At 37.2% G+C, this 14025-nt stretch overlaps 1 protein-coding gene across 1 annotated transcript in view; it reads left to right on the forward strand.

Moving 5' to 3' along the window:
* The window catches only part of ALDH1A1 (aldehyde dehydrogenase 1 family member A1), a 54026-nt gene that overhangs the window by 664 nt on the left and 39337 nt on the right, over positions 1-14025 (forward strand). The gene's annotated exons all lie outside the window — the stretch shown is intronic.

Below are 14025 nucleotides of genomic sequence, written 5' to 3' on the forward strand. Positions count from 1 at the left end.
ACTGGATGAAGAAAACTCCAGTTACAAAAAAATTCATGGGACTTGCATTATTTAGCATATTTGGGGAAAGAAAGCATTCTTATTTATTTCTTCAGCCAAATTTGCTGCCATTGGAGCCAGTATGTAATTGTTAGCTGATAAATATTTACAGAAACAAGAGCAGAAGCCAGACCCAGATTTAAAAATCCACAGCTAGAGAGAAGGAGGAAATGGATCCTATTTAAGTCGATCAGGAGTATCTCTGAACTTTGCCTGTTTCACACTGTTACATTCCTGCTTTCTAGTCAGAGCCTAGAACTCCCAGAAAAACAAATAAAACAAACAAAACCAATCTAACCAAAATCATTTAAAAAGTGAGCTTTGTGGTGTGATGCAGAAAGGAAGGTAAGAAAGGAACTATTCCCACTCAGGGAGAGCCATTTTCCTGTCTGAATTAACCAATGACAAACCAAGAGCATTATAGGTTAATGATAAAGTCCTGCTATTATTAAATTGTTTCCTTACTTGCGACCACGGATGCTTTTGAAATCCTAAAGTCTGTTACATTTTCATTTTCATAAGTACAACAAATGAGGAAGTTATTCAGCTGACTGACTATTTTCCATAGGAAAGTGTCTGTAGAGATCAGATTGTGCCTTTAACATGGTTGACCAACAGCTACAAAGTGTATTAAAGTATTATTTTCACAAGCTTTTATTAAAAGGGAAAATATTTTTTGTCGGTTTGATTTTATTCCAAATGGGAATATGAAAAATGCGATGACACTATATATACCCTCCAAAAATTTTGCACTTGGCAAAGTTATGCCCAAAAGATAACAAGACTCCAGTTTTGCCAACTTTCTTAACTCTGTTATTCACAAGAAATTTCGATCCAAGGTAAGTACATTTAAAAATGCATTCACTTCATAAAGATCAAAACCATTGGCAATGATTGAATTATACCCTTACTATTATAGGAGTCTTTTTTTTTTTTCTATACTACCTGGGAAGATATTTTGGTAGTCTGAATGTCACTTTTTTTGAAAATCTGGTTTGTAGAAGTTTGCAGTCTTCCTTATATGAGAATCTCCAGGGACATCTAGTATGAAATATTCTTTCTACTGAATTAAGCTTCATTTAGTAGTTATTAATTAAACATGGGAGAAACAGTAGTAGACAAATGAGATGGTCCTTAAAATCTAACATACAAAAAAAAATCTAACATACAAACACAGATCTAGTGATTCTTTAACACATAGAGATGATTTTAAGATTAAAGTCTCCTGTTCACTTAAAAGTCATTACACAAGAACACCCTCTAGGGAAACTAACTGACCTTCGTGTTCAAAAGGAGGCAAGATTCCAAGAGCAGAAATTTACTCTTGCATATAAGAACTTTTCTGGGTAAAAATGCCCAGTGCAAGTCAGTGAATTTTGATTGCTCACACATCTTCTCTACAAATCTGTTCTGCTCAGATACCATTTTATTGTCTGATTTATTGGTTACAGCATTTTCACACTTGGGAGGACACCAGTTATGTATGTAATTAAATCTAAATGGGTGAGCTTTTTCAAATGCCTTTGCATTTTCTTTTTACTGTGCCTCACTGAAGAATTGTATTGGATTTGCACTTGCAAGAGGAGTTGGAAAATGATGGCTATTAACTAAGTTTCCGGGTTGCAAACCAAATAAGCAAGGATTTTATAGTGTCTGAGAAATTACCTTCTATAGCTAGCCCCTAAACTCTTATTATTTTTCTCCCACTGTTTTAGTGTCTGTCTTTATTATCGCTAGAATATATTGGTCATTGGGGCAAGGCGGAGGGAAGAGACAAGGAAAATTGAGTAACCAAAAACTATTACAACTATGGTAGAAGAACTACACGCCCTCTCAAGCTTGAGACTGCCTCTCATCCAAACAAAAGACATCGCTGTCTCTTATGACTTATTTTCTAGTACAGTCGGTTTAATTTTTTAAGGTGCATAAAACAGAGATCAGAGTTTAAGAAATACTTTCTAAAATGATACCAAAGTTTTTAGAACTTAAAACCTCAATAACATCATTATAAATGCACATAAACTCAGATTTCATCTCTATTCTCATTTTCCCCCTTTCCAATTCTAAACAAACCCTACATCTGCCAACTCATCTGTTTTGTTGAGCTTTTAAATGATGAGGTTCTTCGGAAATTATGTGATCTTTGGGCAAACTACATTACCTCTCTCTGCCTTGGTTTCCTTACATGGAAAATAGGAATTCCTAAGGTGGAAAAAAGCATTAAATGAGTTTAATGCATTTAAGGCACTTGAAACAGTGCTTGGCACATGGGAAGTGATCGATTAACATTAGCTATCCTAGTCCTATTTATTTTTCTGAATTTCTTCCAATTTTCCAGAGCCTTCTTTTACTCAGCCTTTCCTAGACCTGTTTCCCACAAGTGTCCCTCTCATCTCATTCTCTTTTCCAAGGCTTTCTGTCACTCTTTCTTGCACAGTCATGCCCCACCTGACAGGACCGCATTGGAGCGAAGTTCCAGGGGTTGATCTGGGATTTCAGGGATCAAGAACTTTCTCTTACAGGATTTGGTAAATTTGTTTTCCATTCTCCCTTCATAACACTGTTTTCTACCTTAAAAGATAAATAGAAAATTCAAGAAGAAAGCTTTCTCAGACAGGATTCAAACCCCAAAATATTTAACTTGACTCTTAAATGTAACTCCTTGAATAATGATTTATTCATGCTGGAAAAGATCTTCATCAGCTAATGACATTTCACACCCCCCCACACACACCCATACCCACACACACATGAAATATCATAGTTAAGTTTCATTGTGTTTACTCTGTGCCAATGACTGTTTAAGTCCTTTACAATGATTTTATTTACTCCTTACAATAACCCTATGAGGACGTTACTATTCCTGTTTTGTAGATGAGGACACTGAAGAACAGAGTGGCTAAGTAACTTGGCTTAAGTTACACAGCTAGTAAATGACAAAGCTAGACTTGGAATGCTGGCAGTCTCAGCCCTCACACCAACAAGTGACTTGTCTAAGACCAATATCACTACTTTGGGACATGGCGTTGCTGACATCCTATTCTACCTTTATTCTGTCTTTCATTTGTCCATTCCTGATTACTGGAGGGGCCATGCCCATGAGCCTTTCCAGCTGTTGCTCTGCTGTTCCCAGGCCAACAGGAGGAAGTTTGCCACCAACTTAGAAAAAGAGGAGAACAATAAGGAAGGTTGGAAATAAACATACTCTCTGCTTTGGTTGAAAAGGCGGCCTTTGGGCTGGGAGAGACCATGATGCAGAGGACTTTGACATAGGTGTGCAATTTCTACGTGGACTGCATTTCTTCAACCCATAGGGAATAATAATACATTTTGGTTAGAGGAGGAGATATTTTCCTAGATTTCTGGTATTATTGTTTAACCCATGTGGGTTAAAGATATATTTTTGATAAAGAAGAGTTATGAATCATTGAATACTATGTGCTAGGCACAATTTAAAGTGTTTTCTTCCCCTACTATTATCTCCTTCTAAATTCTTACAACAAACAAATTCAGACCACATGCAGTTCCAAATACTCCACTCTCTTCACTCATTTCTCCCTTTTTCCCTTCCTCTCTCCCATTTTACCTCCCTTTATTTAACAAATCATTGAATGACTGTTCTGTGCTAGGTCTTATGATATAAGAAAGCTAGTATGATTCTTGCCTCATGGAGCTTATATTCCTGCAGGGTGTGGGGTGGGAAGGAAGGAAGCAAGTAAGTAAATACTTTAATCACAAATTGTGTTAAATGCTAAAAAGAAGAAAACAAACCTGAGACAATATGAGGGGAAGAGCTTACTTTGGATGAGGTATCAGGGAAGGGGGAACCTGAGGGATGCAGAGCATAAGGTGGCCATGGAACGTGGGGAAACAAAGATCCAGAGGTAATAACACGTGCAGGGACGTCTGCGGACAAGAGTTTGGTATATTCAAAGAACTATCAAAAGGCAAACATAGCCGGAATAAAGTGAGGAAGAGAGAGCATGGAAGAGATAAGACTTGAGATGGAGCCTCCAGCCAGACTGCCTGATGGATTTCATTTGAGGGAAACCACTGAGGGGTGCTTAAAACAGGACAGGACTTATGTTGAAGACAAAGACGATTGTGCCGTGGCACTGCTTTCATTTGGGAAATCTTTTTAAGTCCCCACTGACTGAAGCAATATTTTGTTTGCTTTTGGCTTGGAAGCAGTTGAACAAATAGCTGGATGGCTGCAAGGTGCAGTGGCTTAACAAGATAAACCCGGCTTCAATTTCTAGCTCTTCTACTTATTTAATGATATGACCTTGGCCAAGCTTCTAATCTCCTTGAGTTTCAGTTCCCTTGTCTGTAAATTGGGAATAATAATGACTACCTTGGAAAGTGGCTGTGAGAATTAAGTGAGGTAATTTGTGTAAAGTGCCCAGCACTTATTAGCTCCTTGGTCCAGGCTCTCTTTAACCCTCTCCTTCCCAAGATGACTCCTAGAATTCTAAAAATTTTCAGTTGCCAGTGTAAGTGGAACAAATACTTGCACTGCTTGTCAAAGTTCAAAACTACTTTCATCTGCTGGTCTCATCTGAAGTTCATAATTAACCACCGGGAAGGAGCTAGGGAAGATGTTACTTGTGACCCATTTTAGAGCTGAGGGACCTGAGCTCAGCTTAAGTGACTTGCCCAAGGTCACAGTTTTTAAGAGGCAAGCACAGAATGAACCGGATTCTGAATCTTATTTCAGATCTGATTCTTTTCCACATGATTTCATATTTTTCCTAAATATTAAAAATAGTAGTATTTGAATCTCACTGGATCGTCTCTAACAAATGCTTTTGCACCTGTTATTTAATTTGTATCATTCATTCCTTTATCCGATAGAGAGAATGGAAATTTGGATGATAAGAGAAGAGAGATAATTTGGACACTAGATCCCGAAACACGTGGACTAATAGAAAGAAGATACTCTAGAGCAGTATATCTCAAATTTGATTGTGTAAGTGCCTCAGTTAGAGACCATGTTGAAACACAGATTTTGATGCTGTAGGTATGAGGTGAGGTATGAAATTCTGCATCTCTAACAGACTTAAAGGTTTTGCTGATGCTACTCAAAGCATGGTCCATTGACCAGCAGCAACTGTCTAAAAGTTTTGGGTCAGCCTTATAACTTACCTACAGTGATCACCATCTAATTACTTAGGGACTTGACTTCCTGTTTCTCCCAGAAACTCACTCACACCCAGCCAGGTCAGAAGCGTTTACTTTCTCTTTCAGTGCCTGAGTCCAGCAAGAACTATATCATGGCCACAAACCAGTGATGAAACCAACTATTGATTTTGATCCTGGGAGATAAACATTCTCTAAGAATGCAATATTTTAGCTTATCTCTGAAGACAGTGTCTTGGCAAATTGTTTTGTTCTCTGGCACCTGCCTGGCTTCAAGAAAACCTAATCAACAAAATCCTAAAGTAAATAGCACATACCCAAAAGAGGGTGTTATTCCCATTTCATGAGGACCCTCAGGACTACAAGTGTTCACATGATTTCTTTAAACTGGACTTCACCTAATGGATTTGTCACTAACTACTTCTCAGACTAAGGGGGCAGGGTGAGAAAAACTCTTGAAGAGTATGAGAAACAACTCATTTGAAGAGCAACCCAAAGTTAGATTAGTGCCTCTGAAATGGCATGGGTAATCTACGGGATGATATAATCCAGATCAGCCAAAAAGAACCCTCATGGGAATACAGGCATTGATAAAATGGCCATAAACCTGTCTCAGGGTAGCAATTAGATGGCTTGGGGGGTGGTGGTGGTGGTGGTTTGTGTTTTCATAATGTTATTATAATTGTGGTCAAACCCATTACACATTTACCAGATTTAAGTGGCAACACAGAGCCATGTTCAAAAGAACAGGAGCAATAATTGCTTCATAATTAAACATTTAATTAAGAGCCACTGCTAATCTACAAATCAGAAAAGTAAATATTTGTGTAAACTGGATTTCATCACACTGATTCATTTGGAGTATACACACGTACATATGTATGTGTATGTGTGTGTGTGTGTGTGTGTGTGTGTGTGTCTGTCAAAAGTTCCCACAAACACTGGCGATGCTTGCAAGGTATGTAGAGTGTTGCTAATATTTGATTTCTGATGTTATCTCTACCTGATGCCTTTATTGTAATGTTGGAATTATTAATGTATATTTCTTGGCTGGGGGTCTGCACAAACAGCACAGTTCTTAAAATTTTGCCTGAACAGCTACCTCCCTCACCCAGATCCCATTAACTGACTATTTCCACTGCTCTCCCAATACTTTTTCGGAAGTCAAAGGAATGCAAATATCAAACAACTGAATCATGCTCTCCATTTGGCACTTTCTTCAGAAGGAAGAAGGCTTATATGCGAGCAATTATCTTATTGGGTCTTGATAACTGTGAAATATTAAATATATACAGAACTTTCTAGTGCTTCTGCATCTTACCTCTTTGATATAGGGTATATATGATGTATGGAAATTATCGACGAGTGTTTTTGTCATTTATGGGACAAAATGAAGTTGTGGCTCAAAACAGAAATGCTTTAGCATCTTTTCTTTTCCCCTAATTGAATTGAAAAGGCTGAAAGGTTTTTCAAAGAACAAGAAAGAATAGAGTATACACTCATGTTATTGAACTCAGACTATAATATAAAACAGAAATGAAAGGAAAATTTTATTTCTCTTACTTTTCTTTTGGTCACCCCCTCATTTTGTTTTCATTCTTTTGACTGCAGTTAAGTATTTTCTTCCCATCTGTTATTTCCTCCTTAATTTCCTTTTAGACATTTTTACTTTGAGTCTCAACATTTTGCTTTGCAAAATGGGTTGCATTGGGGTTAAAAGTACTTGCTAGAGATCTAGCTTTGACTCTTTTAAATGTTTAACACCTGACTTTTGTTCAGTCTCTCTCTCTTATTATTGAACCCCCATCTTGTTCTTTCTCCCTGCCCTCACCCCCCACCCTCACGGTCTCTGGTGGTTTTTAGGTTCCTAATGCTGAGAAAAGTTTACACATTTACAGCATCCATCACTTCCTATACGTTTACAACAGTACCCATCACTTCACATGCCCGAGACCCAGGCTCTCAGGTTTGGAATTTCACACAGGTGACATAAAATGGAGAATATCATCAAACTTCCTCACTCTTGGCATGACTTAAAAGAAATTCTTTGTACGTTGAAAATGTGAAATCTGTTAAAATCTCTCTGCCACCAAGAAAGCATTGGCTTCTCTTACGGCATCTGGAGGCGCTGGCCAGGTTGCAGTCCTAAAGAGATAATGTGAATTTAGGGCTCCCCGAGGGACTGTTAGAGGGAGCCAACAGGTTCCAAAAATCTCATATCAGCAGATAAGGCTAATAGGTTTTATTTGCCTATTAGTCAAACCTAACTTGATCTAAGCCAGACATATTTTGAAGAAAGTGCTTATTTATTTAGAATTGTAGCTTTATACTAAACACACTAAGATATAATAACTTTTCCTCAGGAAAGCCTTTCTTTCCTTCAAAATTATGATTTATTGTTGGACACTAAACTACATTCAGGAAACAGCCAGTTTTTTTTTTTATCAAAGGTTATGTACTGCATCTCTTAAAATCTGACATATCTAAAATTTAAAGAGTAAAAATCAATTTTTAAGTTGCTTCAACATTTCCATTGATTGTTTCCCCAAATAAGAAGCACTTGAAGTTTAAGAGTATGAATAGGCATCTATAATTTCCCATCAATATTGTGAACTTTAAGTTGAGTCTACTGCACATATATATTATTCAAAAGTATCCTGAGTCCAAAATTCATAATTAGAATATAGTTAACATAATGGTTAAATAGGATCCAATAATTTTTTTTTTTACTTTTATAGCATGATCCTTTCCCCCCTAAACTTGCTAAAGGCAAATAGCAAATGGAAAATGAGGTTGTAACCATGATAGATCATTTCAACAGGCCTAAAATAGGTTTCATAATCATTATAATAAACATTCATTAACCTACACATCTCCATATAACCATTTTATATAACTACAGGAAGGATGGTTATTCAAAAACATTCAGTCACACAGTTAGCTGGAAGGCAAATATAAACCCAATACAATTAAAACAGAAAAAGAGATGATTAAGATAGTCCCTATCAATAACTTCTCCACAGCTCAGGGTAAGAAAAAGATGGAACAATGCTTGCCTCTCATCTCATTATCTGTGCTGAGTTTTGTTTTCACGCTGCAAGGCCACTGTTTGGGGGAGAATGTGTATCATTCATAATTTGCAGACTATACTGCTGTGTCATTCTCCTCTAAAGCCTTAAGACGTCATGCCTGGAATGTTAGAATGGTCTCCAGGCAAATCCCCTGGACTGTCTGTGCTCCTCAAATCCATTTTGGGTACTGTAAAATCAATATTTCTAAAACATCCATTTGATCCTGTCACTCCCTTATGACATCCAGAATAGAGTCACTCAGGTATCAAGATCCACCACAAACTGGCTTCATTTTCACTGCTGGAACTTATCTAAGACTTGTTTGCACTGGAACTCTCTGCTTGGGGCTGATCTCTCTACCGTGTTCCAAACACCCCAAGAGGGTTCCCTCCTTCTGCTCCTTGTTTTCCTTTTTTTCTACCAATCCTATCTTCCAGATTGCATTCTTCCAGCCCATGGTCCTCTCTTCCATGAGTTTCACTCTGCAATTTACTGACTAAAGCACTGCTTTGGTCATTGTACTCTACAATCTTTAATTCTTTACTGGCTGATCTTGATATAAGTATACTCTCCTCTTAGATCATAAACCACTCGGAAGCAGGGGCCAGAGCTCACTCATCTTCCATGTTTCCATATGACCTTACAGAGTATTTCTCAGCTATCTACACATTATTTGACAAACACTTTTCTGATCAAAGAAAAGTGACCATTTGGGATTATGTGAGTATAAGCATAAATTTAAACAAAAATTAAGTTCACTGTGTTTTCCTTTATTAAAGGTTAAAACTGAATAATGCAGAGTAGTTGCTGGTAATTTGGGATCATCCACAACTGATCTCTTTAGTTGCCTGGAGGCTGACAGATAAATTTGTTTTCTTTAATGCTCATTTACAAAATACTCACTGACTTTAATCTGAAAGGGGAGTTTTATGTGCAGTTTAAATGCAAGAGCCTGATAATAAAAATAGATGGTACATACATATTGTAATGGTTCTTTCACCAAAAGAGATTGTATGAAGGGATTAAAACAAGTTATAATGTATTGAGAGTGTATTACTGAAAAGTTGAAACCACAAATTATCAGGGTGAGAGGACTTAGGTGGGAGCTGGAAAGCTTCACCACAGGCCTATCAAAATATAATACATTGTCTCTTCTTTTTATGAGAGTTTTGGTGAAATTATACTGTGGAAGGGTGGAATTCTGGGCATATCTCTGACAGGGTGAGACTTTGTGCTCTCTTAGTTTAGAGATATAAAGTTGGAGAAGGGGATACTATCTTTAGGGCGAGAAGAGGCAGAATTAGACATCTGTGAGTGAATCTGAATCAAGTTTTGCAAGGCTGGCTCAAGAATCTAGAGCAAGTACCATGATGTCTTTAGTTTTCTGTTTATAATTTGATAAGCTGATACGTAGATAGCTAGCTTTAATTCAAAACAGAACATAATAAGAAATTTAATAGTAGGATATTAAAATGCTATGTTAGGAAAGAGAAAAAAAGAGGTTAAATCCAATCGGACAGACTAGTGAAATCTTCATGAGGAAATGACATTTTAAAAGAGTTTGAAGTATGAAGAGAAGAAAATAGTCAAACTCCAGTCTGAGGAACAGCATGAATCAAGGTATGGAGGAGAAAAAAATGCATGGTATTTGAGACAGTAGAATGAGGTTGAAATAAAGGGTAAATTGAGGAAAGAGTGGGATAAAAGGTTGGAAAAGGACATTGGGGCCAAACCATAAGACACCTCAAATGCCATGCTCAGTAGTTTGAGAATGGAGAACCACCTAAAAGTGTTCTGAGGAGGGGACAAAATTTGAACTGGCCTGGCTTAGGAAGGTTATGTTAACAGGGTAAAAATTAAGTTTCAATTAGGCAGAGGTGGGGGCAGGGAGAACAGGGGAAAGCTTTTTTATGATAGTATAAAACATAGTGATACAAAAGGATGAGTAGGGATTTTGTGTGCCATTAACAGAAGAGGGAAAGTGTGTGTGCATGTAAGAGAGAGAGAGAATGCAAGAGCAAGTTTTAGAACCTTAGTTTGAGGTGAGAGCAGCATAAAGCTAGAGATGACAGTGAGCTGAACTTGGGACACTTAGATTGAGGTGCTTCCCAGCGATCCCATGTGAGGAAAAATAAGAGGTAAAGGCTAAAGACGCATGAAAGAGAATACTCTTTAAGAGTAATTACAGGATTCCATAAAATGCGTTTTTGATAGCTAGGATGCTGATTCACTCCAAGAGACGCTGAGTAAGTCAGTAGTTTTAATCTGAATTTATCTTTCTTCAAGTTGAACTAAGATGCCAATTTTTTTTGTTTTTTAGAGGCTAATAGGAGTTTTATGCTCTTCGTCTGTATTCCATTACCCTATCAGAGAAACAAGGATTTTCTTGATACCTCTATCTTTCTCAGACCTCCATATATGTGTCTTTGGACATCTAGTCTCTTTATCTGAACTGCTTTGTACCCCTCCCCCTTTATTTATTCACGCCCACATCTTTTTCCTGTCAGTTCCAGGCTAGCATCACAATTCTTTTGAACGCCTCCAAATACATAGGTTATATTGGCAGGAACAGGCAAAGAAGGAGACTTATCCTTCCCCTTGTTTTTTAGCAAATCAAAATATCAGAGTGTACTCATGTGCAGAATATTATAGATATTACCCATACGTAGCTACTGGATTCTAGGTTCTTTGATTCAATTTTAAGTTATTTATTTAAGAGTTCTTTACTGAGGTTAAGGTCACTTGAGGACTGGGATTGTGCTGCACACCTTGGACACTTTGGCTGGGAATTTTTTATTCTGAGGATAAACCAGAAAAACAGACAAACATAACTTTATTCATCATATAAGTGGTACTTCTTAATTTGGCCTCATCAAATGTTTTTATTCTATGAAAAGATGAATATCAAAGCTCTATTAATTTCCATAATGAAATGCAAATTCAGGGCTGCAAAAGTTGAAACTCAGACTTTTTAAATGATGACATACTAACACTTCTTAATATTCTTATTTTTTTATTGTGTACAAAAAACAAAATTCCATTATTTTCTAGATCCTTCTGTTTCTTTAGATGCAGGTCTCTTTCTCATAGATAGCTCTAAGAAATCTAGTACCTGATTTCAAATGAGGACAAATAATTTATTAGATAATCTTTTAAAAAGGAGAATGAAACCCTTATGTCTTTAAAAAGTCGATGAAAAAATGTCACTAAGCCAATTTTTTTCTAAGCAATCTTCTTTTAAAATCCTCCCTCAGGCTACTTTCAAGACAGTAAAATAAAGGATCAAAAAATAGTCACTTATGATACCAAATCACCAGTAGCCCAAAATGAGCATGTTCAGAATCTTAAGTAGAAAACAGACAGTGATTCATAAAGATCAAGCCCACTCAAGCCTTCGCTCTTACCTCAGATTTATGGCTAACAGCATCTTTTTCTAGTTTGTCTTCTCCAGTCTGTATTTTCTATTCTTTAAATGACCTCATATCTTAGTGAAATTTTAAAGTATTACCTTATCTTACTGTGTGTATGTGTGCATGCGTGTGTGTGTGTGTGTGTGTGTAAAATGTCTTAAACGGCTAAAATATTCTTGGAGGGGGCAGGTAGGTGAGGGAGGTGAGGATGTAATATTGGCTTCACCTATGCATTCTGTAGTGCTTTAAGTTTATAAAGAGTTTCCGAAATTTGCTGCATTATTTAAATGCCTTTTTAAAAAATAGGTCTTTATTGGAGTATAATTGCTTCATAATACCATGTTAGTTTCTGTTGCACAAAAAAGCAAATCAGCCATATGCATACACATGTCCCCATATCCCCTCCCTCTTGAGCTTCCCTCTCATCCTCCCTATGCCACCCCTCTAGGTCATCTCAAAGCACCGAGCTGATCTCCCTGTGCTATGCTGCTGCTTCCCACCAGCCAACTATTTTACGTTCGGCAGAGTATATATGTCGATGCTACTCTCACTTCACCCCAGCTTCACCCTCCCACCCCATGTCCTCAAGTCCATTCTCCATGCCTACCTCTTTATTCCTGCCCTGCAACTAAGTTCATCAGTACCATTTTTTTTTTTTTAGATTCCACGTATATGTTAGCACATGGTATTTGTTTTTTTCTTTCTGACTTACTTCACTCTGCATGAGAGACTCTAGGTCCATCCACCTCACTACAAATAACTCAATTTTGTTTCTTATTATGGCTAAGAAATATTCCATTGTATATATGTGCCACATCTTCTTTATCCATTCATCTGCTGATGGACATTTAGGTTGGTTCCATGTCCTGGCTATTGTAAAGAGTGCTGCAATGAACATTGTGCTGCATGTCTCTTTTTGAATTATGGTTTTCTCAGGGTATATGACCAGTGGTGGGGTGCTGGGTCATATGGTAGATCTATTTTTAGTTTTTTAAGGAAACTCCATACTCTTCTCCATAGTGGTTGTATCAATTTACATTCCCACCAACAGTGTAGGAGGGTTCCCTTTTCACCACACCCTTTCCAGAATTTATTGTTTCTAGGTTTTTTGATAATGGCCATTCTGACTGGCGTGAGGTGATACCTCATTGTAGTTTTGATTTGCATGTCTCTAATAATTAGTGATGTTGAGCATTTTTTCATGTGCCTCTTGGCCATCTTTATCTTCCTTGGTCAAATATCTGTTTAGATCTTCCACCCATTTTTCGATTGGGTTGTTTGTCTTTTTGATATTGAGCTCCATGAGCTGTTTGTGTATTTTGGAGATTAATCCTTTGTCTGTTGATTCATTTGCAAATATTTTCTCCCATTCTGAGGGTTGTCTTTTTGTTTTGTTTATGGTTTCCTTTGCTGTACAAAGGCTTTTAAGTCCCATTTGTTTATTAATTTTTTTTATTTCTGTCACTCTAGGAGGTGGGTCAAAAAAGATCTTGCTGTGGTTTTTGTCAAAGAGTGTTTTTCCTATGTTTTCCTCTAAAAGTTTTATGGTGTCTGTTTTACATTTGAGTCTTTAATCCATTTGGAGTTTATTTTTGTGTATGGTGTTAGGGAGTGTTCTAATTTCATTCTTTTACATGTAGCTGTCCAGTTTTCCCAGCACCACTTATTGAAGAGGCTGTCTTTTCTCCACTGTATGTTCTTTGCCTCCTTTGTCGTAAATTAGGTGCCCATATGTGCGTGGGTTTATCTCTGGGCTTTCTATCCCGTACTATAGATCTATATTTCTGTTTTTGTGCCAGTATCATACTGTCCTGATTACTGTAGCTTTGTGGTATAGTTTGGAGTCAGGGAGCCTGATTTCTTCAACTCTGTTTTTCTTTCTCAAGATTGCTTTGGCTATTCGGGGTCTTTTGTGTTTCCATACGAATTGTAAGATTTTTTGTTCTAATTCTGTGGAGAATGCCATTGGTAGTTTGATAGGGATTGCACTGAATCTGTAGATTGCTTTGGGTAGTATACACATTTTCACGGTGTTGATTCTTCCAATCCAAGAACATGGTATATTTCTCCATCTGTTTATGTCATCTTTGATTTCTTTCATCAGTGTTTTATAGTTTTCTGAGTAAGTCTTTTGCCTCCTTAGGCAGGTTAATTCCTCGGTATTTTATTCTTTTTGTTGCAGTGGTAAATGGGAGTGTTTACTTAATTTCTATTTCTGAGTTTTTGTTGTTGGTGTATAGGAAAGCCAGAGATTTCTGTGCATTAATTTTGTATCCTACAACCTTACCAAATTCATTCATTAGTTCTAGTAGATTTCTGTTGGCGTCTTTAGGATTTTCTATGTATAGTATCATGTCACCTGCAAA

This window comes from Lagenorhynchus albirostris, chromosome 7 (genome assembly GCF_949774975.1).
Source record: "Lagenorhynchus albirostris chromosome 7, mLagAlb1.1, whole genome shotgun sequence".
In the NCBI taxonomy this organism is placed as follows: domain Eukaryota; kingdom Metazoa; phylum Chordata; class Mammalia; order Artiodactyla; family Delphinidae; genus Lagenorhynchus; species Lagenorhynchus albirostris.